A 25,120-nucleotide genomic window follows, 5' to 3' on the forward strand; every position below is an offset into this window, starting at 1 on the left:
CTGTCATTAAAGTTTTTGGGAGAACAAGAGAAATCTCAGCTATTTACTTTGTAACCAACTAATCCATAATATCATAATGTAGCCTGACATTCTCACATCACAGCATGCTGCATTACTGTAAGAATCAATACATGTCCACATAAATATAGGCTTGTGCTATCCATCCTCACATACCCCATTTCTAGAATTCCTTTAGCTGTGTTAATGGGATCCTTTTTTTAGGCCACATTGTTTGCTATAACTCCCTGCAATTTTGGTAGAAATTGAAAGTTTCTGTTGATTGAAATTAATTGCAGATTAAAATATATCCTCTTTCCTTAGATTGCAAAATCACTCGCAGACCTATTCTTATGACAATTTTAATATCTAAACAAGAAAGGTCACACTTACAATTGAAATAGATTTTGGGATTTTATTGAATTCTCAAAAAATCCCATAAATGTTTCCCCTCACGGTCCACCATTTTCTGCGTTATGGTGTCTCTACACAGAACCTTAATCATTTTAAGGAATAAATATCTGTAACAGAGTACACCTTCCCACAGAACACCAGTAGATGGCAGGTATAGTCTGAGGGTAGGTGCCAGTCAAGGGCAACGCCATCATTTACGTTGTATCCGAGTAGAGGTGCCATGCATGAAGGATGTGCATTCATACCAGTGGAACAGGTGACAGGGTCAGACTGGACAAGGAGCTACACTGTGCAGGTTGGGCACTTATTTGGGCACATTTTGTACACAATGATTTGTTTATATTCTATTCTATCACTGATTGTTAGTTTTTGGCCTCAAATCATTTGTTTTTCTTCATATCTTAATTTGTTTTACATATGTTACAAGGGCAAAACTGTGGGCCTTTTTGATGGGGCAACAATGGGTTTGCCCAAAGCTTCTCTGTTGGGTGTTTCTAATGAAAACAAATCATGTAAACCTGCTAAATACATATTTGCCATCACTCCATATGAAACTAGACTAAATCAAGTTCATGCTTTTTTTCATGTTTAGTAGAATACCTCTACGGCCTTGACAAGGAGTGGTAGGCAATTTAGTAAATACCACACCCTATGTTACCAAACGGAGTGTCGTCGTGCTAGGAATTTAATCTCCAGTACAGAATCTATATGACACACCCAGCAGGCCCTTAAGTTTGCCTAAAAAGCCAGATTTCAAGTTTCCTATGAAAGGCTGCTTCTCAGCATTCCTGTCTCAGAGACAAAGGCATGGTTTTCCACATTTTGGGAGCTAGAAAGCTAAAGAAGCACCCTCGCATATGTGCTTTTTTCACAATGGGAATCACGGTGAACGAGGCCCCTTCAGACCTAAGACTTCTCCTGGATCGATAAAGGTTCACCAGAGAATATAAATATCGAGGTCCTTTACCATTCAAACTGTTATAGCAAAACCACATAGCTTTAAAGGACACTCTTTTGCTCAAAGTAAGCCACTGTAGTTTGGTGAGGGCTGGTCCTGTGGGCGAACCCCTTGGGAGATTGAGCAACAGTCACTCTGATGCATTCTGCACCCTCTGGAGCTCTCTCAGTCTACCTTGTGGGGCTCCGAGATGTAACACATTAGAGTTGTCCAGACTGGACATGACTAGCGCCTGGACTACTGGTATTCTGGCAGCCTCAGGGAGAAGGCCCATGATCTTGTTCAATGCTTTTAAAATTTCAAAACATTTTCCCGCTAGGCTGGAGATCTGGCTGTCAAAATGATAGATTAGCATCACACCCAATGCCGAGGTTCTTCACTTTCAGCTTGGGAACCCCTACTGGTCCAAGTATGTTTGGCCACCAAGGAGTGGACCAGGTAAATGGTTGCTTTCCTAGGACGAAGAACCTCAGTTTTACTAGCATTAACTTTGAGGCAGCTGAAATCCTTCCACTCTGGTAGTTCAACCAGGCAAGATCTAAGACAAGCCGCAGAGGATCCCTCTTCCTGAGACAAGGTTATAGTAAGCTGCGTGTCATCGGCATACCACAAGATGTTAAAGCCGCAACGCTCAATGACATCTGCTAGGGGGCGCATGCAATCTCTAATACTACACCGATTTCCACATGCAAACCCATAATTCTGGCCATATTTCTAGGTATATATTCCCCCTTCCTTTAGCAGGTAGAATTTGTGCTAAAGTTCTATACATTAATACTGCAGCCTAAAGGACCAGATGCCGTTATGTGGAAAAAATCTTAAATAAAGAATGCCATCTAAATCGTGTGTCTAGCCTAAATTACTCTGAGATCAATTACTCTAGAATCGGCTCTTGTCCTGATTTGCCACTTTCGAGGCAGAGAAAGTAGCATAAATAGGAGTACAATCCTCTGCCTCTTTCAATAGACCCAGACTGAAATAAATACGATCAGAAGATATTCTCAGAGTACACTTTCATATCTCCAGCTCTTTCCTGGTGTAGATACCACCGTGACCTTCAGAACTATGACCACGGTATCACAATTGCTACAGAAAAAGTCTACATTTTCGCAGAGAGGCATCTCTATGCAACAAAGAGAGCCAGATAAATATCCATTTGTTCCAACCTCACAGGCTGTATGTAGCATGGAATCCTTTTCCAAAGGCCATTCTCAGAGGTGCCACCAGACCCTCTGACTCCTCATTAAACTTGAATAAAAAGATGTGTGTACATATGAAGGAAACAGCTCAAGGGGCAGCTCCACTGCTACCCCAATGTTACTAAAAACCGACAGACTGGAGCTATCTGAACCTAACCCTAGGCTTAAATGACAACACTCTTTATTCACAGCAGAGTGCCTATAAAATCCATGAAAACGTCTTTACGCATTTCCCAAATCCTTCTCATATCTTGGAATGTTGCCAGCCTCAAACAACGATTAGTCCAGGATGTAGTTCTATTTTTTTTTTAAACCTTCGACATCCTTTGTTGGAAGGAAATGTGGAACGCCGAAAAGATACTAATAGATGGCTTCCAAAAATTCTGCAGACTGGCTCACCAGTACCTTTAACAGACTCTGGAGGGCTATCAATCAATCAATCAATCAATCAATCATCGCATTTATATAGCGCACTACTCACCCAGAGGGTCTCAAGGCTATCTGTCTATGTCCACTGCTATAAGCTTAACAACCTCCCTGGCAGATTTGAAACACCCCTCACTCCAAGCAGGAACGCTTATTCAATGTAGGCCGGTGGTAAGTGCAATTCTATTCTTATCATTGATGCATATTTAAACCTCCACGACATGGTTGGTTGAACGAAAAGAAAGTGATCATTTCAGGGAAACAAAAGTAGAGTTAATCTGCAATCACGCTGCTCGTGAGATATTTGTCCCTGGTGAGTTTAATCTCACCATCCTGGGTACTACATCAAAGCGTTCACTGGGAATCCCGGCAAATGAAACAGTCTCTTTTGGTCAGAGGGTGGACAACCACTGTGCCTTACACTAACGCCATGCCTGTAAATAACTAGAAAAGTTCTTCCCATGTACCTATGGGTGTCTCCCCTCTGGATGACATCTTTGCTTCCGAGCTGCTCACCTCAGTTTGCACTAAGTTCTTGATCCTACAATGCAACAAAAGCGACCACTCCCCTTTGGCAACGCATCCAGCTTGGAAGCCCCAACAGTGGACAGATTAAAGACGGCGGGGAGAACAGAGGCCTTGAATCTAATGCACCATATGGAGGCTGAGGTGGAGCTGAGTATCACTAGAAAACAACTGCATGCTCTTACGGCTGACTCCGAACAAGATCACTTCACTGCCTTAGATTCCCAAACTACTTCTGAATCCAAGTGGGCTGCCTGTCACCCCTGGTCAAAACAATTAAGCAAAAGGGGGTGGTGATGGACAGAGTTTCGGAATTAAGCAGAATACTCTCACCCAGTCAACAGATCAGGGCTTGATCCAACACCGTTTTTAGCTCACTGCACCATCCCAGCTCAGAACCTGGCTATATGCAAATTAGTCTGTCCCTGGCCCAGTGCATCATGGGAACAGGGCAGACCAAACTACCAAGCCAATTCTTTCACTGGGAAGGAAACAAGCTTCCGGGGACCGGTTTCTGGCATTACAGCCGTCTTCGGCCCGGCTTGCTTGAATCCCGATGGTGCAATGAGCAAGGGACTCATGTCTGAGTATACCCTTCCACGCTTATGGTGGACAAAACAATTAAGCAAAAGGGGGTGGTGATGGACAGAGTTTCTGAATTAAGCAGAATACTCTCACCCAGTCAACAGATCAGGGCTTGATCCAACACCGTTTTTTAGCTCACTGCACCATCCCAGCTCAGAACCTGGCTATATGCAAATTAGCCTGTCCCTGGCCCAGTGCATCATGGGAAGAGGGCAGACCAAACTACCAAGCCATTGTCCATTAATGTTTTGATACCTGGACTTATAAGTTGTTCTTTACATCTCTCCCTGTTTGGATACCTGGACTTACATATTGTCCTTTACATCTCTCCTTGTTTTATTCACTGCAGATATATCATGGTACTGGTTATTGAAGAATAAGAAGGAATAAGAAATAAAAGGATTGGGACTATCACGTCCAAGGACAGTATTCTGCGTCCACTCTACGAATTTATTCATACACTTTTTTGGTGAGGGCACTATATATATATATATATATATATATATATGTTTTATTGTTGTATATATTTTTCTGTGCTAGGTTTAAGGAGTCCTGTTTTTTTCCCCTAGGCCTCTTTGGACATTTGCTTGTTGTATATATTTTTCTAATTTTCTTCCCTTTCTCTGATTGGTTTAAATGGGATTTTATGTACCATGAGGCGCTAAGAGTATTTTGTGATACTGTATAGGATTAACCATATGATGAGTGGGGGGTCCATTTCTTGGTAAACCCTTGTCTTTGTCTACATGGGGATGCCTTTATGAACTTAAGTTGGATGTAAATATATCATGTTTTAAGTGCCATGTCTTGTTCTATGTCAATAGGATTAACCCTGTTTGGGTGTATGTTTATATGTTGTATTTTTATATATTCTTGTACATGTCTAAATGTAAATATATATACATGTCTATATATTAGGTTATTTATATGTTGTCTTAAAACTTAAGCCATCCTCTTTTACATCATCCTTCACTCTGTCATTCACTGTACTTTGTCTCCCTTTGCAATCACCCTTCGCTCCACGTTTGTTTCCTGTCCTTCCATCTCTATACCACTCAATATTTCCTCACATGTTTTTCTAAGACTTTTCTCTCTTGCCATTTTCCCCTCTTTGTGCGTATCCAGAATTATTTCCCTCCTCTCTATCCTCCTATCCCCTGTTCTCTCCCTCTTCTTTCTTTCTCCCTCTTTCCTCTTTCCCTCTCTGTTTGTCTCTGCTTCCCACTCCGACTCTTATTTGCTTTTGTCTCTTCCTCTCTCTTCTTTGCTTATTTCTCCTCTGCTCTTGCCTCTCATTTTGCTTCAAGAAAGAGGGGAATTCGTTTTCTCACTGCAACATTATCATAGCAAGTGTTTTCTTTATACATGTTTCTAGTCATATTTTTCTTTAAATGGAAAGTTATTTCAGTTATTTGTGTTTTTCCTGAAGCTCCATCACTTGTGAGCTGTAAACAGCTCCCTCCCCATTCCATAAATGGATGGAATTTCATTTGAATGAAACTCCTATCTGAATCTGATATGTCACTGCATAGTTTTTAAAAAAAATACAGACAAAAAGAGGAAAGAATCTAACCTGACCATTAAGGAATGAGACATCATTCAGCCCCTAGCAAATAACAGGAGCACCATTATTCAAAAAGCCGAAAACGTAGGCACCTTGGTGGTTATGGGTAAGTAGTATTACACAGTGAAGAATACACACATGTCCAGGACATGCAAATATCTCTAGAATTATGCAGTAATCCAACTGCAGACTTCCAAAAGATATTATAATCATTCTTCGATTATGCAGAGAAAATTGAATGGATCAAAATCAGTGCCAAAATGTTCCTGACAGCCTCCTTTCTATGAAGACCACACATGTACATGTTCCCAATAGAACATAATTATTCTCAGGATCCCCCATTTTGACCGATTGTATCTGGATGCGGTTCTATTCATGAACCTATAAGCAAACACATAGACAAATTTTACAACCATTTATTTAGAAGAACCCGTCATTCATTAAGGACACAGCTGAATTCTTGAACAAACAATAACATCTCAAAATTCCAGAGAATGTGAATGTCATATTATGCACCATTGACATTAACTCTTTGTGTACATCTATTTCCCACAACCAAGTTATGGTGGCAGTAGAATGACTACTTTTCCAAACAGAGGAAATTAATTTAAACGATGTATTTCTTCAACTTTTCTTTCTGCGTTAGTTCACTGTTCTTTTCAATGGCAAGAAATAGCATTTCTACGAATAAGTGGAACATAAACTGGTTCTTCAGGATCCCTATTGTATGCTAATATACTTTCATGGCCTCACTTGAGGGTCAACACATATACAGAGATATAGAATGGACTCATGGGTTACAAATGTACATCAGATACATACATGAAATTTTTATAATTTGGAGTGGGACAATGGAGAAACTGGAATCAAATATTCAGTCTCTAAAGCAAAAAATGAATACTAAGTCCCTCAGCAGCCACTTTGAGCCCACAGATGGAAGAAGGGGCTCCAGCAGACGCTTTCACTTTTAAGCACTCAGAGACCAGCAACGCGGTACTCCTTTTATGGCGCACTGCTGCTTAGCTGGGACTGCATCTCCCAGCAGCCACTTTGAGCCCTCACACGGAAGGAGGCACTCCAGCAGACTCTATTTTAAGTGCTAAGGGAGATCTGTGATGAGGGATGCACCTGGACAAAGACCAGGCCAAGAGCTGTCCTGTCTGCACCCATCCGAGTCCGGAGGAAGTTGTGTTGCTTTCTGCCATCCCCTTACCATTTTCCTTGGTATTTTGGTCTTTATCCTTCAACCATGGAGAAAAGAAAACTCCCCACTACAAGGGGTAAGGCTTCAGTTAAGTCTTCTACTGCGACTGCAAACATTTTAACAAGTGCGATAGGGGCAATGGATAAAGAAATAAAATCTGTTTTTTCACGCCACAGCGCCGGGACACTCTATTGAGTAGCTGAGCGCTTACAAATACCCATTTAACATAACTGTTGTAGATAGACTAATAATTTGCAATCTAGCCTCAACAGAATTATGATGTAATTTAACAACAATCATCTCACCCAGAAGTGGTGTTGGGTCCACTGGTACTGCTCTGGACACTGGTCAACAGGTGGGTGCATGGTGATGCTCACTCTATCATCTCAATTTCTCCACCTGGCTCACTATTTTAACCTCTTCTGCAGCGCAAAAAGACACTATGACCCACCCCTAAATCATTGGGTAAGAGCACTTAGGGAGGGATTGTAACTGTCAGTAAGGCTCTCAAATCATCTAGTAAAAGGGTTAGAGCTACCAAATTCCCAGCAGCCAAATCTAATGACTTCAATTCTTTACTTGCTTCCATGCTAGCAATAGAAGCTACAGTTAAAATTTCTTTAGATTCACCATTTGTGAGGCTAACACATGTCAAAAAATTGATCCAGAGTTGTTTATAAATACTCAAGCTTAATGTTAACCCTAGTTCTAATTGTATTCTGAATATGATCAGTGCCTTGCTCCCACCGCAACACATGACAATTCACACCAACATTCTACTGATGAGCAGATTATACCACGGAGCGCCGGGAGTGCTACTGCTCCACCCTCTGCCACCCCTACAGATAATTTGACTCTACCACTAGTTATGCATCTTAAAAAGGGCTAGGGATCTTCCACAGCCAATCGGGTGGCGAAATTGATAGATCTTCCCCTGGAAGTAACCCCATATGTTGTGTTATTGGCAAACATTCCCTCACTAGCCCAACCAGATCTTGAAGTATGGGAAGGGGTCCCAGTAAGCATGAAAGAATAACACGGAATGTGTAAACAATCAAAAAGACAAATCTTAAAGACACATTGTTTTATTCACAATGTGCTAGTATCTTGCATATACGTCACTATTGAACATTCATTAATCAGTGACTATTTTACAGTGCCCCAAAAGTTGGGAAAAGAGGGGAGGGGGTGAGATACGTGTAGGTAATAAGTGAAGGAAAAGGGTTTGCAGTGACAGTAAAATCGGCGAATAAGACAAATTCAATGGAGTTACATGTTCATGTACCTAAAACACGACCAATAGGTTCATATAGATTGTTTTACAGAAATCATACTCCAAATGTACAGCAAATGAGAGCAATGGGGTGTGGAGTTGACAGCAAAAAACATGTGTCGTCGACGTTTCGACCCTCGATCGCAGATATGCGTATTGATCTTGCCGTGGGGTCTTCCTCAGGACTGGGGAGATGGGGACACGTGACCTAGTTGATGTACAAATATACACGTATTATTTTAAAGGGAATGAAATTCACCGTATATAACTCGAGCATAAAGTAGCACACCAACCATTTGATGATGATGGCTGACAATTAACAGAGCGTGTCCCGCCTGGTGGGATAGACATAATGCAAATGGTATGTCGCCAAAAGCGCGACTTAAGCAACCAATTAATGTGTTGTTAATCCTAAATCGAAATCGTTGTGGAGAAAAGGAGCAGTCTGAAGATAGGTCTCAACGCACAGGGGCAGCCCATCCACGGACACCTGAAGGCTACTAGTGAATAGGCCACAACTACTAATAAGTATGGGCTAATTGTACAGAGCGACAGTACAAAAATCTCACATATCCCATCAGAGGCTACCAAATACTAAGGTTAAGTTGAGTCGAAATCGGAGAAGTTAAAACTTACCACAAAGGTGGTGTGCACCGGACCCGTTTGGTGGAGGGTTGATATATACAATAGATCTGTAATTAAAATGTGTACAGTTCTTATTCTACTGACAGTGCTCAGTTTATAACAAAATGCGGGAGTGGCAGCATAGTAGAAGACTTACCGAGGTATCACTCGGAAGCGCCGTGCGTATTAATGGTCGGGGGTCCGACAGGGCATCAAATAGGGCAATGGCTCTAAATATATAAAGAGCAAGGGCCAACATTAAAAACTAATTACCAAGCCAGACGGGTTAGAACCAAAGGCGGAGAGCCAGGAATGGACTTACCCGACAGCCGTATTTCATCAACATTCGGCGTGGGGTAGTAAACACTCGCGCTGTGGCATCGAGTCAGTTGCAGGACTGGATCAAGAGACGGAAAGATTACAGAGCGTTACAAGTCTGATAGAAGGGCGCGGGCTCAAAGCATGCACTCGGAGGGGTGCAGATGCTTACCGGTATATGGAGTGAATCCGAAGCCGTTCGCTGCTCGCATCGGGAATGGCGAAGCAGAGTTCCGCTTACTAGGGTGTTACCAAGGTTACGAGTCACGTGGTTCACTGACAAGGTGGAAAGACTCACTTAATCAGGGGATAGCGCGGGGTCAGGCAATTAATGAAACCACACACGGAATATTGCAAATAATGCTCAATCTGTGAGTACACATTATGATTGAAGCCATTAGGAGTGCCAGGCATGACGTGTTGTAAAATAACGTAGCCAATGCGGCAACTGGGTAAAATCAGATGCAGGGACATCTCCCAATGTAAAGAGATCGTAGTAGTGGAGCCAATATAGGCAAATAAGTACTTATCGATGGAGTGGATCTCGCACTTATAAGGAAATGCATCGACTTGGGAAGGACTGTAGTCACCCATGGATGAACACATGTCAAGTTAATTGCTGGCTGTTATGCGAACATGAATAAGTGAATAATAACATCATAATCACATCATAATAATTTCATAGCTTAGATACCCATAAAATTGACAGAGTGCTCAAATGCATGGCGTACCTCACACAAGCGGGTATAGGCCACTGTAACTCTTATTGTGACAAGATTAGCCTCTGTATTGATGAAAAATAATGTTTAAATGGACCCAATCGATTGCGCAGTGGTTTCTTAGTTGTAGATAGGCAAAAAAACCAAACTTACTGCAACATTGTGGTTGTGGCGTACCTCGCGCACGCGGGTAAAGGCCATATACACTTTGTCGCTGCTATTGCTGCAAAATTAGACTACTGGTGTCTTAACTGTGTGTGGATAAAGGCCAAACGCATTGGACAACCCTTCTAGGTAAATTAGTCAGTTGGAAGGGTGGAATCTCAGGCTCATAGTTATTTCTAAGTGTGGATACAGGCCATGAGCAATGGCATTGGAACAATCATCAAGGTAAAATGGCCAGTTGGGAGAATGAACTATCATGTTCGTTAAGCCCAGATTCAATGGAGTTGAAGGTAAATATCCACTTTAGTTCCTGGGTGTTTAGGATATTGGAGATATTCCCACCCCGTGGGCCCAATGTGGCTTTCTCGATAACTACCCACTTGAGGCTTTCTGGTGCATGACCTGCTGATGAGAAGTGGTCAACTAGCGGCGCCCCCTGGGTTTTGCATCTGATTCTGCTCATATGCTGGAGTATCCTTGCTTTCGCTCTTTGTTGGGTCTGGCCAATATAGATCAATTGACACGGGCACAAGATGGCGTAAATGATGTTTTCAGAATTGCAGTTGGTGTGTGATTTCATGACGATTTTGTGTCTTCCGTGTGAGAATTCCCTTGTTTGAATGGTGCTGGCACAGGCTTTGCAGCAACCACATCTGAAGTGGCCCACAATAGGAGGAAGATTCCACAGAGTTGGGATGGTTGGATCCTCCGGTGTTTTTAAGAAAGAGCGTACCACATGATCCTTGATGCTTCTCGCCTTTTTGAACGCATGAAGTGGCAGGTCAGTTTGTTGGATATCATCAGAGATGAGTGCCCAATGACGGTTTATTATCTTTTTTATTTTGTTGCTGGCCGTGTTGAATGTGGTGACACATACGATTTTTTGTTCAGATTGATCTTTGTCAGTCTTCGGGATCAAAAGTTCTTCTCGGGGATAGAACCAAGCTCTTTTCCGTGCACGCTTGACAAGTTGTTTGGGGTAACCTCTGGATAAGAGTCTCTGTTTGAGTTCTTCAGACTCGCTAAAATAATGATCTTTATTGGAGCAATTGCGGCGGATACGCAGAAATTGCCCAAAAGGCAGGTTATCTCGGAGGGCACGTGGATGATGACTCTCGTAATGAAGAAGTGAGTTTCTTTCAGCCGGTTTTCGGTACAGTGTGGTAAGTAGTTGACCAGCATCCTCATAGATGGTGAGATCTAGGAAGTTGATCCGATGATTGTCTGATTGAATCGTAAATTTTAGGAAATGGGATTGTTCATTAAGCCAACCAAAGAACGCTGTTAATTCTCGCAGATCTCCGTGCCATATCAGGAGGATGTCATCGATGTACCGCATCCAGAGACTCAAATGGTCTCTGAATGGGTTAATCTGATTGAGTACGGTATCTTGCTCAAAGGCTGCCATATACAAGATTGCCACATCAGGAGCAAAGGGAGCCCCCATAGCTACTCCTGATGTTTGAATGTAAAATTTGTCCTTAAACATGAAGAAATTTTGGGTCATAGCTATACGCAGTAATGCAACAATAAATTCGGTGGGTACTTGAACCGGGGCAGGGCGCTTTTGTAGGCAACGTGTAACTACCATCAGAGCTTCCTGCTGGGGAATGCACGTATACAAAGATACAACATCGCACGTAGCTAACAGTTGACAATCCGGATTAAAATGTAGGCCTTCCACAACATTTATGGTGTGCATCATGTCACGTAAATACGCTGGAGTAGCTTCTGCGATGGGTTTTAAGAAAAAATCAATGTATTGGCCCAGGGGTTCAAGGATCGAGCCACACCCGGAGACTATGGGGCGGCCAGGGGGGTTAGTCATTGACTTGTGTATCTTTGGTATTGTGTAGATGGTTGCTAAACGTGGGTGTGGTTTGTTAAGAAAATTGAACTCCAGTTCCGATAGAAACCCTTGTTCAAGGCCCATTTGGGTTATTTCAAGGATGTCACGAGCAATGGCCGGTGTAGGGTCTGACCGTAGGAGTTGATAACTCGTAGCGTCATTCAATTGACGGAGAATTTCAGATTCATATGAGGTGGCATCCTGTACCACGATTGCACCTCCCTTGTCCGCTGGCTTGATGACGAGTTGATCGTTTTGCGCCAGAGTTTGGAGAGCCAATTTCTCTTTTTTGCTGGTGTTGAATCTGGTATAGCTTCTTGTTCCTAGGAGTTGTAGTGTGTCTCTTAGTACGACCGTTTCAAAGGCCAGGATCTTGTGTGACATGGCGTTGTTGAAAGGGACAAATGTAGACGGAGGTCTAAGTCCGGTAATGGAAGGTTGGATACTTGGTTCTTTGTCTCGAAAAAAGTATTTAAGCCTTATTTTGCGGGAAAATTTGCAAAGTTCCGTCCGGATGGTAAAGGGATCCGGATGGTTGGTAGGGACATATGATAATCCTTTTCCCAAGATCTGGATTTCATCATTGTTCAAAGTGTGTTTTGGAATGTTCACCACCGGACTGTCCGATCCAGGGGGGGCTCCTCCCAAGAGTTTTAACCGAGGGTGAGTTACAAACGTTGTACCGGTCTGTGGATTTGTAGTATGTGTTACCATCTGTAGGTCTTGTTGCGGGTAACACATTCCCCGTGTTGTGGTTCGGGCTGGAAGTGTACCTGCTTCTGAGGTTGGCCACGCCCTCCATTCCAATTGCCGGTGTTGTGTTGGGAGCCACGTTGTTGGCCGCGTGACCAAGGATTGCCCCTGCCACGGGGTGGGCGCCATGTGCCCTGACGTTGCCCTAAAAAAGAGTTGTTTTGAAATTGTTGATTGTAGGTAAAGTCCGGGTAGTTCTGCTGGTAGTTGGCACCCGATTGGTCTTGTTCACCCTCTGAGCTATAAGAAGAATCAGAGAAAGTATAATAGTTGTTACGTCTGCCTCTGGATGTTCCTCGCCCTCGGTTGGTAAATCTACCCTGATTATCTTGACGGTAATAATCTTCTTGTAGATAGGGGTACGTTTTCTTCTTATCGTACAGTCTGATGTCACGGGCCAGTTTTTCTAGTTTGCGGTTTTGGGTGGTCAGGTCAAAGTCCTTTAGTGTAGCCTCAAGGTTGGTGATAGTTTATTTAGCGCTGGCAAAGTTAGCGTCTGCCGAGATTTCAGCCTTTAAAGTTTTAATCTCAGCAGTGATGATTTGAATTTGTTCGGCAGCTGTTTCAACGCCAAGGACCATCCAGTGACGGCTACAATTGTTTGCTACGTGGCTGAAACCTTCCCTGAATTTCGGTACTTCAACAAAAATGGCTGGTTCAATTTTTATTTGTAATCCAATGGGGATGATGTTTTCTTTGAGGTATTTGGTGAGCAAATGGCCATGCCACCGTGTGCGGATCAACTTTTTCTCCAGACGCTCCAAACGCGAAATCTTATCCTTTAGTGTGAAATCAATAGTGGAAATGTCAGAGGAAATAAACACATTGTTGGGATCCTCTAGTAATTTGTCTATGTAATCTTCAGAGTAGGACAGGAGTTCAGCCATGACGTGCTAGGTTCAACTGAATTGAACATAGAGAGGGGAACCTCGCAGACGAGTGTCTGCTCGAAGTAAGCTATAGATAGGGGGGTTATACCCAGATAAAGTTACGGGGATCTGGGTTATCAAATGAAGTATGGGAAGGGGTCCCAGTAAGCATGAAAGAATAACACGGAATGTGTAAACAATCAAAAAGACAAATCTTAAAGACACATTGTTTTATTCACAATGTGCTAGTATCTTGCATATACGTCACTATTGAACATTCATTAATCAGTGACTATTTTACAGTGCCCCAAAAGTTGGGAAAAGAGGGGAGGGGGTGAGATACGTGTAGGTAATAAGTGAAGGAAAAGGGTTTGCAGTGACAGTAAAATCGGCGAATAAGACAAATTCAATGGAGTTACATGTTCATGTACCTAAAACACGACCAATAGGTTCATATAGATTGTTTTACAGAAATCATACTCCAAATGTACAGCAAATGAGAGCAATGGGGTGTGGAGTTGACAGCAAAAAACATGTGTCGTCGACGTTTCGACCCTCGATCGCAGATATGCGTATTGATCTTGCCGTGGGGTCTTCCTCAGGACTGGGGAGATGGGGACACGTGACCTAGTTGATGTACAAATATACACGTATTATTTTAAAGGGAATGAAATTCACTGTATATAACTCGAGCATAAAGTAGCACACCAACCATTTGATGATGATGGCTGACAATTAACAGAGCGTGTCCCGCCTGGTGGGATAGACATAATGCAAATGGTATGTCGCCAAAAGCGCGACTTAAGCAACCAATTAATGTGTTGTTAATCCTATATCGAAATCGTTGTGGAGAAAAGGAGCAGTCTGAAGATAGGTCTCAACGCACAGGGGCAGCCCATCCACGGACACCTGAAGGCTACTAGTGAATAGGCCACAACTACTAATAAGTATGGGCTAATTGTACGGAGCGACAGTACAAAAATCTCACATATCCCATCAGAGGCTACCAAATACTAAGGTTAAGTTGAGTCGAAATCGTAGAAGTTAAAACTTACCACAAAGGTGGTGTGCACCGGACCCGTTTGGTGGAGGGTTGATATATACAATAGATCTGTAATTAAAATTTGTACAGTTCTTATTCTACTTACAGTGCTCAGTTTATAACAAAATGCGGGAGTAGCAGCATAGTAGAAGACTTACCGAGGTATCACTCGGAAGCGCCGTGCGTATTAATGGTCGGGGGTCCGACAGGGCATCAAATAGGGCAATGGCTCTAAATATATAAAGAGCAAGGGCCAACATTAAAAACTAATTACCAAGCCAGACGGGTTAGAACCAAAGGCGGAGAGCCAGGAATGGACTTACCCGACAGCCGTATTTCATCAACATTCGGCGTGGGGTAGTAAACACTCGCGCTGTGGCATCGAGTCAGTTGCAGGACTGGATCAAGAGACGGAAAGATTACAGAGCGTTACAAGTCTGATAGAAGGGCGCGGGCTCAAAGCATGCACTCGGAGGGGTGCAGATGCTTACCGGTATATGGAGTGAATCCGAAGCCGTTCGCTGCTCGCATCGGGAATGGCGAAGCAGAGTTCCGCTTACTAGGGTGTTACCAAGGTTACGAGTCACGTGGTTCACTGACAAGGTGGAAAGACTCACTTAATCAGGGGATAGCGCGGGGTCAGGCAATTAATGAAACCACACACGGAATATTGCAAATAATGCTCAATCTGTGAGTACACATTATGATTGAAGCCATTAGGAGTGCCAGGCATGATGTGTTGTAAAATAACGTAGCCAATGTGGCAACTGGGTAAAATCAGATGCAGGGACATCTCCCAATGTAAAGAGATTGTAGTAGTGGAGCCAATATAGGCAAATAAGTACTTATCGATGGAGTGGATCTCGCACTTATAAGGAAATGCATCGACTTGGGAAGGACTGTAGTAGAAACAGCTGCCGAACAAATTTAAATCATCACTGCTGAGATTAAAACTTTAAAGGCTGAAATCTCGGCAGACGCTAACTTTGCCAGCGCTAAATAAACTATCACCAACCTTGAGGCTACACTAAAGGACTTTGACCTGACCACCCAAAACCGCAAACTAGAAAAACTGGCCCGTGACATCAGACTGTACGATAAGAAGAAAACGTACCCCTATCTACAAGAAGATTATTACCGTCAAGATAATCAGGGTAGATTTACCAACCGAGGGTGATGAACATCCAGAGGCAGATGTAACAACTATTATACTTTCTCTGATTCTTCTTATAGCTCAGAGGGTGAACAAGACCAATCGGGTGCCAACTACCAGCAGAACTACCCGGACTTTACCTACAATCAACAATTTCAAAACAACTCTTTTTTAGGGCAACGCCAGGGCACATGGCGCCCACCCCGTGGCAGGGGCAATCCTTGGTCACGCGGCCAACAACGTGGCTCCCAACACAACACCGGCAATTGGAATGGAGGGCGTGGCCAACCTCAGAAGCAGGTACACTTCCAGCCCGAACCACAACACGGGGAACGTGTTACCCGCAACAAGACCTACAGATGGTAACACATACTACAAATCCACAGACCGGAACAACGTTTGTAACTCACCCTCGGTTAAAACTCTTGGGAGGAGCCCCCCCTGGATCGGACAGTCCGGTGGTGAACATTTCAAAACACACTTTGAACAATGATGAAATCCAGATCTTGGGAAAAGGATTATCATATGTCCCTACCAACCATCCGGATCCCTTTACCATCCGGACGGAACTTTGCAAATTTTTCCGCAAAATAAGGCTTAAATACTTTTTTTGAGACAAAGAACCAAGTATCCAACCTTCCATTACCGGACTTAGACCTCCGTCTACATTTGTCCCTTTCAACAACGCCATGTCACACAAGATCCTGGCCTTTGAAACGGTCGTACTAAGAGACACACTACAACTCCTAGGAACAAGAAGCTATACCAGATTCAACACCAGCAAAAAAGAGAAATTGGCTCTCCAAACTCTGGCGCAAAACGATCAACTCGTCATCAAGCCAGCGGACAAGGGAGGTGCAATCAGGGTACAGGATGTCACCTCATATGAATCTGAAATTCTCCGTCAATTGAATGACGCTACGAGTTATCAACTCCTACGGTCAGACCCTACACCGGCCATTGCTCGTGACATCCTTGAAATAACCCAAATGGGCCTTGAACAAGGGTTTCTATCGGAACTGGAGTTCAATTTTCTTAACAAACCACACCCACGTTTAGCAACCATCTACACGATACCAAAGATACACAAGTCAATGACTAACCCCCCTGGCCGCCCCATAGTCTCCGGGTGTGGCTCGATCCTCGAACCCCTGGGCCAATACATTGATTTTTTCTTAAAACCCATCGCAGAAGCTACTCCAGCGTATTTACGTGACACGATGCACACCATAAATGTTGTGGAAGGCCTAAATTTTAATCCGGATTGTCAACTGTTAGCTACGTGCGATGTTGTATCTTTGTATACGTGCATTCCCCAGCAGGAAGCTCTGATGGTAGTTACACGTTGCCTACAAAAGCGCCCTGCCCCGGTTCAAGTACCCACCGAATTTATTGTTGCATTACTGCGTATAGCTATGACCCAAAATTTCTTCATGTTTAAGGACAAATTTTACATTCAAACATCAGGAGTAGCTATGGGGGCTCCCTTTGCTCCTGATGTGGCAATCTTGTATATGGCAGCCTTTGAGCAAGATACCGTACTCAATCAGATTAACCCATTCAGAGACCATTTGAGTCTCTGGATGCGGTACATCGATGACATCCTCCTGATATGGCACGGAGATCTGCGCAAATTAACGGCGTTCTTTGGTTGGCTTAATGAAAAATCCCATTTCCTAAAATTTACGATTCAATCAGACAATCATCAGATCAACTTCCTAGATCTCACCATCTATGAGGATGCTGGTCAACTACTTACCACACTGTACCGAAAACCGGCTGAAAGAAACTCACTTCTTCATTACGAGAGTCATCATCCACGTGCCCTCCGAGATAACCTGCCTTTTGGGCAATTTCTGCGTATCCGCCACAATTGCTCCAATAAAGATCATTATTTTAGCGAGTCTGAAGAACTCAAACAGAGACTCTTATCCAGAGGTTACCCCAAACAACTTGTCAAGCGTGCACGGAAAAGAGCTTGGTTCTATCCCCGAGAAGAACTTTTGATCCCGAAGACTGACAAAGATCAATCTGAACAAAAAATCGTATGTGTCACCACATTCAACACGGCCAGCAACAAAATAAAAAAGATAATAAACCGTCATTGGGCACTCATCTCTGATGATATCCAACAAACTGACCTGCCACTTCATGCGTTCAAAAAGGCGAGAAGCATCAAGGATCATGTGGTACGCTCTTTCTTAAAAACACCGGAGGATCCAACCATCCCAACTCTGTGGAATCTTCCTCCTATTGTGGGCCACTTCAGATGTGGTTGCTGCAAAGCCTGTGCCAGCACAATTCAAACAAGGGAATTCTCACACGGAAGACACAAAATCGTCATGAAATCACACACCAACTGCAATTCTGAAAACATCATTTACGCCATCTTGTGCCCGTGTCAATTGATCTATATTGGCCAGACCCAACAAAGAGCGAAAGCAAGGATACTCCAGCATATGAGCAGAATCAGATGCAAAACCCAGGGGGCGCCGCTAGTTGACCACTTCTCATCAGCAGGTCATGCACCAGAAAGCCTCAAGTGGGTAGTTATCGAGAAAGCCACATTGGGCCCACGGGGTGGGAATATCTCCAATATCCTAAACACCCGGGAACTAAAGTGGATATTTACCTTCAACTCCATTGAATCTGGGCTTAACGAACATGATAGTTCATTCTCCCAACTGGCCATTTTACCTTGATGATTGTTCCAATGCCATTGCTCATGGCCTGTATCCACACTTAGAAATAACTATGAGCCTGAGATTCCACCCTTCCAACTGACTAATTTACCTAGAAGGGTTGTCCAATGCGTTTGGCCTTTATTCACACACAGTTAAGACACCAGTAGTCTAATTTTGCAGCAATAGCAGCGACAAAGTGTATATGGCCTTTACCCGCGTGCGCGAGGTACGCCACAACCACAATGTTGCAGTAAGTTTGGTTTTTTTGCCTATCTACAACTAAGAAACCACTGCGCAATCGATTGGGTCCATTTAAACATTATTTTTCATCAATACAGAGGCTAATCTTGTCACAATAAGAGTTACAGTGGCCTATACCCGCTTGTGTGAGGTACGCCATACATTTGAGCACTCTGTCAATTTTATGGGTATCTAAGCTATGAAATTATTATGATGTGATTATGATGTTATTATTCACTTATTCATGTTCGCATAACAGCCAGCAATTAACTTGACATGTGTTCATCCATGGGTGACTACAGTCCTTCCCAAGTCGATGCATTTCCTTATAAGTGCGAGATCCACTCCATCGATAAGTACTTATTTGCCTATATTGGCTCCACTACTACGATCTCTTTACATTGGGAGATGTCCCTGCATCTGATTTTACCCAGTTGCCGCATTGGCTACGTTATTTTACAACACATCATGCCTGGCACTCCTAATGGCTTCAATCATAATGTGTACTCACAGATTGAGCATTATTTGCAATATTCCGTGTGTGGTTTCATTAATTGCCTGACCCCGCGCTATCCCCTGATTAAGTGAGTCTTTCCACCTTGTCAGTGAACCACGTGACTCGTAACCTTGGTAACACCCTAGTAAGCGGAACTCTGCTTCGCCATTCCCGATGCGAGCAGCGAACGGCTTCGGATTCACTCCATATACCGGTAAGCATCTGCACCCCTCCGAGTGCATGCTTTGAGCCCGCGCCCTTCTATCAGACTTGTAACGCTCTGTAATCTTTCCGTCTCTTGATCCAGTCCTGCAACTGACTCGATGCCACAGCGCGAGTGTTTACTACCCCACGCCGAATGTTGATGAAATACGGCTGTCGGGTAAGTCCATTCCTGGCTCTCCGCCTTTGGTTCTAACCCGTCTGGCTTGGTAATTAGTTTTTAATGTTGGCCCTTGCTCTTTATATATTTAGAGCCATTGCCCTATTTGATGCCCTGTCGGACCCCCGACCATTAATACGCACGGCGCTTCCGAGTGATACCTCGGTAAGTCTTCTACTATGCTGCCACTCCCGCATTTTGTTATAAACTGAGCACTGTCAGTAGAATAAGAACTGTACAAATTTTAATTACAGATCTATTGTATATATCAACCCTCCACCAAACGGGTCCGGTGCACACCACCTTTGTGGTAAGTTTTAACTTCTCCGATTTCGACTCAACTTAACCTTAGTATTTGGTAGCCTCTGATGGGATATGTGAGATTTTTTGTACTGTCGCTCCGTACAATTAGCCCATACTTATTAGTAGTTGTGGCCTATTCACTAGTAGCCTTCAGGTGTCCGTGGATGGGCTGCCCCTGTGCGTTGAGACCTATCTTCAGACTGCTCCTTTTCTCCACAACGATTTCGATTTAGGATTAACAACACATTAATTGGTTGCTTAAGTCGCGCTTTTGGCGACATACCATTTGCATTATGTCTATCCCACCAGGCGGGACACGCTCTGTTAATTGTCAGCCATCATCATCAAATGGTTGGTGTGCTACTTTATGCTCGAGTTATATACGGTGAATTTCATTCCCTTTAAAATAATACGTGTATATTTGTACATCAACTAGGTCACGTGTCCCCATCTCCCAAGTCCTGAGGAAGACCCCACGGCAAGATCAATACGCATATCTGCGATCGAGGGTCGAAACGTCGACGACACATGTTTTTTGCTGTCAACTCCACACCCCATTGCTCTCATTTGCTGTACATTTGGAGTATGATTTCTGTAAAACAATCTATATGAACCTATTGGTCGTGTTTTAGGTACATGAACATGTAACTCCATTGAATTTGTCTTATTCGCCGATTTTACTGTCACTGCAAACCCTTTTCCTTCACTTATTACCTACACGTATCTCACCCCCTCCCCTCTTTTCCCAACTTTTGGGGCACTGTAAAATAGTCACTGATTAATGATTGTTCAATAGTGACGTATATGCAAGATACTAGCACATTGTGAATAAAACAATGTGTCTTTAAGATTTGTCTTTTTGATTGTTTACACATTCCGTGTTATTCTTTCATGCTTACTGGGACCCCTTCCCATACTTCATTTGATAACCCAGGTCCCCGTAACTTTATCTGGGTATAACCCCCCTATCTATAGCCAACCAGATCTTGAGGCCTGAGAAAATCTGAGGAATAAATCAATTCATTGGGCTGGAAAGAAATCAGGATTGGCTGAGGAGCTCTTTGATGATATTAAAATGGTCAAGAGGGTAAATTGGGTTGGAAGGGGAGTTAAAACATTACTCAGTGATTGTGTAGCTATGTCCTTCAAGACACCTCATTTGGTAGATACTATTTTGCAAAGGACCAGCTCTCCAGTTATTTTATCCCATCAAGTTATTGCACTTCCACTCAGGTATTTCTATCACTCTGTGGCTTCTGCAGCCTCCAATAGTTGGTCAAGATCCCTGCACAGTGCACCTCCCACACAGTCATATGAATTGAACCCTGAGGTCACCATTCATAACCGCTTAATACTACTGACTGCATTGGAAGCTTTAGATTTACTCACTAAGAGTGTTTTGATCTATGGTTTTATGACATTCCATCTGCCGGACGTGCCCTCTCTGGCAGGCAGAGCGTAGGGGGTTTGTCCATTTATATTTTTAAACTATTCTTTGCCTCAGTCATGAAATCAGTGATTAGTTCTCCACATTACCAAAACATTGTTATTGAAACTTCTAGTAAGCTCAGCTTTGCACATGTTAAATTCTACAATAGTACATTTCTACATGATACACTTAATGTATTACTTTACTTGACCATGACCTCAAAGCCTTATGCTGCTGCGAAGGGAAGGAGGCTTTTATTGTTTGAAAAGGTGGTTTTATGTTTATGTATTTTATTTATTTATTTATTTATAATTACATTTGTTAAGCGCACAGCTACCCGGAGGTTTCCCGGCGCTAAGGCAGGCTAAACGGTAAAAAAAGGAGGGAGAGGTAATGGACCATAGAATTAGGTGTTGAAAAGCCAGGTTTTAATTCCCTTACGGAAAGTGAGGAAGCAGAATTCAAAGCGCAACAGTTGAGGTAAGGCGTTCCATAAAGAAGGGGCCAGCAGGGAAAACGAGCGTCCACCCATTTTGGCTCTGTTGATGCGTGGAACCATGAACTTGTTCTGCGTGGAAGACCTGAGTGTCCGGGGGGGAATATATTGCTGCACTAGGGCAGACAGATAGTGAGGGGCCCTACCAGTCATGATTTTATGCATATAGCAGAGTGCTTTAAACTTAACTCTGTTCTCAATACGCAACCAGTGCAATTTCCGCATATGGGGAGTAACCGAGGATCTAGCAGGAAGGTGACAGATAAGGCGAACTGCCATATTCTGCACCATCTGGTACTTCCTGGTAACCTCCTTGGCGGCGCCCAAGAGAAGGATGTTCCCATAGTCCAGGCGAGAGATGACAAGAGCCTGGACTACGGTCCTCAAGGTGTCCGCAGGCAGCATCCACGTGATTTTTTTCAGCCACCTGATGATGGTGGTACAGGTGGCGGAGACTTTCACAGCGTATTTCTTGAAGGTTAGCTGGTTGTCAAAAAGAACGCCAAGATTGCGAGCAGACTCTGATGGAATGGGTAGCGGACCCATCTCCGATGGCCAATGATGTGGGCCCCAGAGTGAAGTGTCTGGGCCAAACAGGAGAAGTTCTGTCTTGTCCCCATTTAATTTTAGCTTGTGCTTCAGCATCCAATCCAATATTTGTTTCAGCCCGGATTGAAGAGAGGACGAGGGGAGATTTTTATTGGTGGAGAGGGAGTAGATGACTTGAGTGTCATCAGCGTACGAGTAAATTGTGAGGCCCGCCTGTTCCGCTAAAAAAGCAAGCGGCCTCACATACAGGTTAAAGAAAAGGGGACTAAGGATGGACCCTTGGGGAACACCATGAGTGGAGGGGAGAATAGAAGAAGCAGAGGTAGAGGAAAAGACTTGAAACGTGCGATCAGAAAGAAAATTGGCAATCCAGGCCAAGGCAGGACCACCGACACCAACCGCCTCCAACGTGGATAATAAGATGGAATGGGAGACGGTGTCGAAAGCGGCACTCAAGTCAAGCAGAATGAGTGCCACAGTCTCCCCATTATCCACTTGGCGTCTGATGGTCTCTGACACGCCAAGGAGGGTGGTTTCCGTGGAAAAGCCAGCCCTGAACCCGGATTGTGAGCCATGAAGAAAATTGGAAGATTCAACAAAGGAATTGAGCAAAGAATTAACATGTTTCTCCAAAATCTTGGAAAAGCATGAGAGCAAAGAAATAGGGCGAAAATTGGAGGGGTTGTTTGGGTCTGCGTTCACCTTTTTTAATAGTGGGACCACCATTGCGTGTTTCCATTCGTTTGGAACAATCGCTTCTGTCAGAGAGGCGTTCAAGACATCTAGAATAATGTGGAGGGATGCTGGGTCTAGAGAGCGCAGAACTTGCGGGGGCATGGGGTCCAGGGGGGAGCCAGATTTGATTTCTTGAAGATATTTATTTAGAAGCGCGGGGGAAATAGGATCCCAAGCAAGAAGTGGGGAAGAAGTGGGCAAAGGGCCGGGAGTGATGTCAGGCGGAGAGTTACGTAGGTCTTGAACAGAATGAGTGGGGGAGGCAGGAGTAGAATTAAAAATGGCATAAATCTTATCAATTTTTGCAAGAAAAAAATTGGCTAAGGCATTACACTGAGCAGTGTCTAGACAAGGCTCCTCAGGAACCGAGGAAGCACCCGAGAGCTCCTTGACTATTTTGAACAGGGCTTTAGGTCTATTTTGAGCTGTGAGAATGGTGTTATTCGCAAAATCAGCTCTGGCGGTATCACAGGCCGCATGATAAGTTTTGAGAGCGGACTTGTATTCAATTTTATGGGTAGGGTCATAGTTGGAACGCCATATGAGCTCCAATTTTTTACAGTTGGATTTTTCAGCCCGGAGGGAGTCGTTAAACCAGGGAGCAGGGGGGTGATGAATTTGAGATTTGTTGTTTTGGGTCGGAAGACAGGAATCCAGGGCGGTGGTTAACCATGATGAGATAGGAAATGCCAGTCAGGTTAGAAAAGATGGGATCTAAAAGATTGCCGGCCTTATGAGTAGGGTCGGAGTTGTGAAGATGTAAGTCTAGTGCTTCAAGATCCTGTAAGAGGCGTTTAGCAATAGCACAAGAGGACGAGTTGAAGTGAATATTTAGATCACCGAGAATCGTGAAGTTGGTAGACTGTACTAAGAGCGGGGCAACAAGATCAGGAAATGCAGTAGCCCAGCTGCTAGCAGAGCCTGGCGGGCGGTAAATCAGGGTGCCCGTTAATGTGAATTGAGGAGAGAGAGTGAGTTTGAACAGACCAGCTTCGCAATTAGGAAAGTCGAGATCTTCCCACTTGCAGGAGAATTCTCTCTTGAAGATGATAGCAATTCCCCCACCATCTTTGAGTACTCGGTTTCGCCCAACATAGGTGTAATTATTGGGGAGAGCCATGGCTATATCAGGGCCAGAGCTATCATTTAACCAAGTTTCGGTGATAAACATGGCAGCAGGGCTAGCAGTCTCCAAGAGGTCAAAGATGTCTCTCTTATGCTTTGAGAGAGACCGGCAGTTGATATTGATGAAGCTCAAGGCAGGGGAGGAATTGTGGAGGGGGGGAGTGGGGGGACACTTAGGGACGGAAAGATTCCAAAACGTGGATGACCTGCTATCTGTGCAGGATTTGAGGGAGTCCAGAGTGAGAGAGCAGTGAGGGCAGGAAATGGGCGCATTTTGGCAGTTCAAGACAGAGTGCGAGGGGCAAAAAGACCCCCGCAACTGCAGTAGAGCAGTACGTGAATAGGAAGTAGGAATGTGGGCAGGGGGGTTGGGCCCTGGATCCGTGCTGGCGCGGACGGGCGCAGACGGGCAGGACTTTGGCACGACTTCGGCGCGAAGTCGGCGCTCCCGCTGCGCTCGTCCGCTGCGCTTCCGCCATTGTGTCATTAAATACACTGGGGGAGAAATCCACTAGACCGCTGACCTGCCAATTGGACAGCAGGGCGGAAGTGGGGATGGAGGGCGGAAATGAGTGCGCTCGTGAGGCCACCGCCGCTGCAAACGGCACAAGCCGTGGCGGATCGGTGCCGGGAGCGAGGAGCAGAAAAATCAACAGGAACAGTAAAAAAGCGTTGCGCCAAAGGTGACGATTAAAACATACACGAAGCGCCAAAGGTGGCGATCAATTAGACACGTTGCGCCGAGAACGGCGATCAGATAAGGTAAATGTGCATATTTAAAATATCACCAGATACAAGGAGGGCAAAGCGCTGAAAAGCGCTACTACAAATGTAGAAATAACGTTTAAAAACAAGGTCTAGATTCTCCAGTCGCACACGAGACTATTACAGCCTCTTCTTACCAGCAGTAAGCCCTGAATTGCCGAGTGTGCTGGGTTTAAGTACAGCCTTCCTATTCCAGCCACTAGACCGCTGACCTGCCAATTGGACAGCAGGGCGGAAGTGGGGATGGAGGGCGGAAATGAGTGCGCTCGTGAGGCCACC

The sequence above is a fragment of the Lissotriton vulgaris genome, chromosome 3_1, assembly GCF_964263255.1.
Source record: "Lissotriton vulgaris chromosome 3_1, aLisVul1.2, whole genome shotgun sequence".
NCBI lineage: Eukaryota > Metazoa > Chordata > Amphibia > Caudata > Salamandridae > Lissotriton > Lissotriton vulgaris.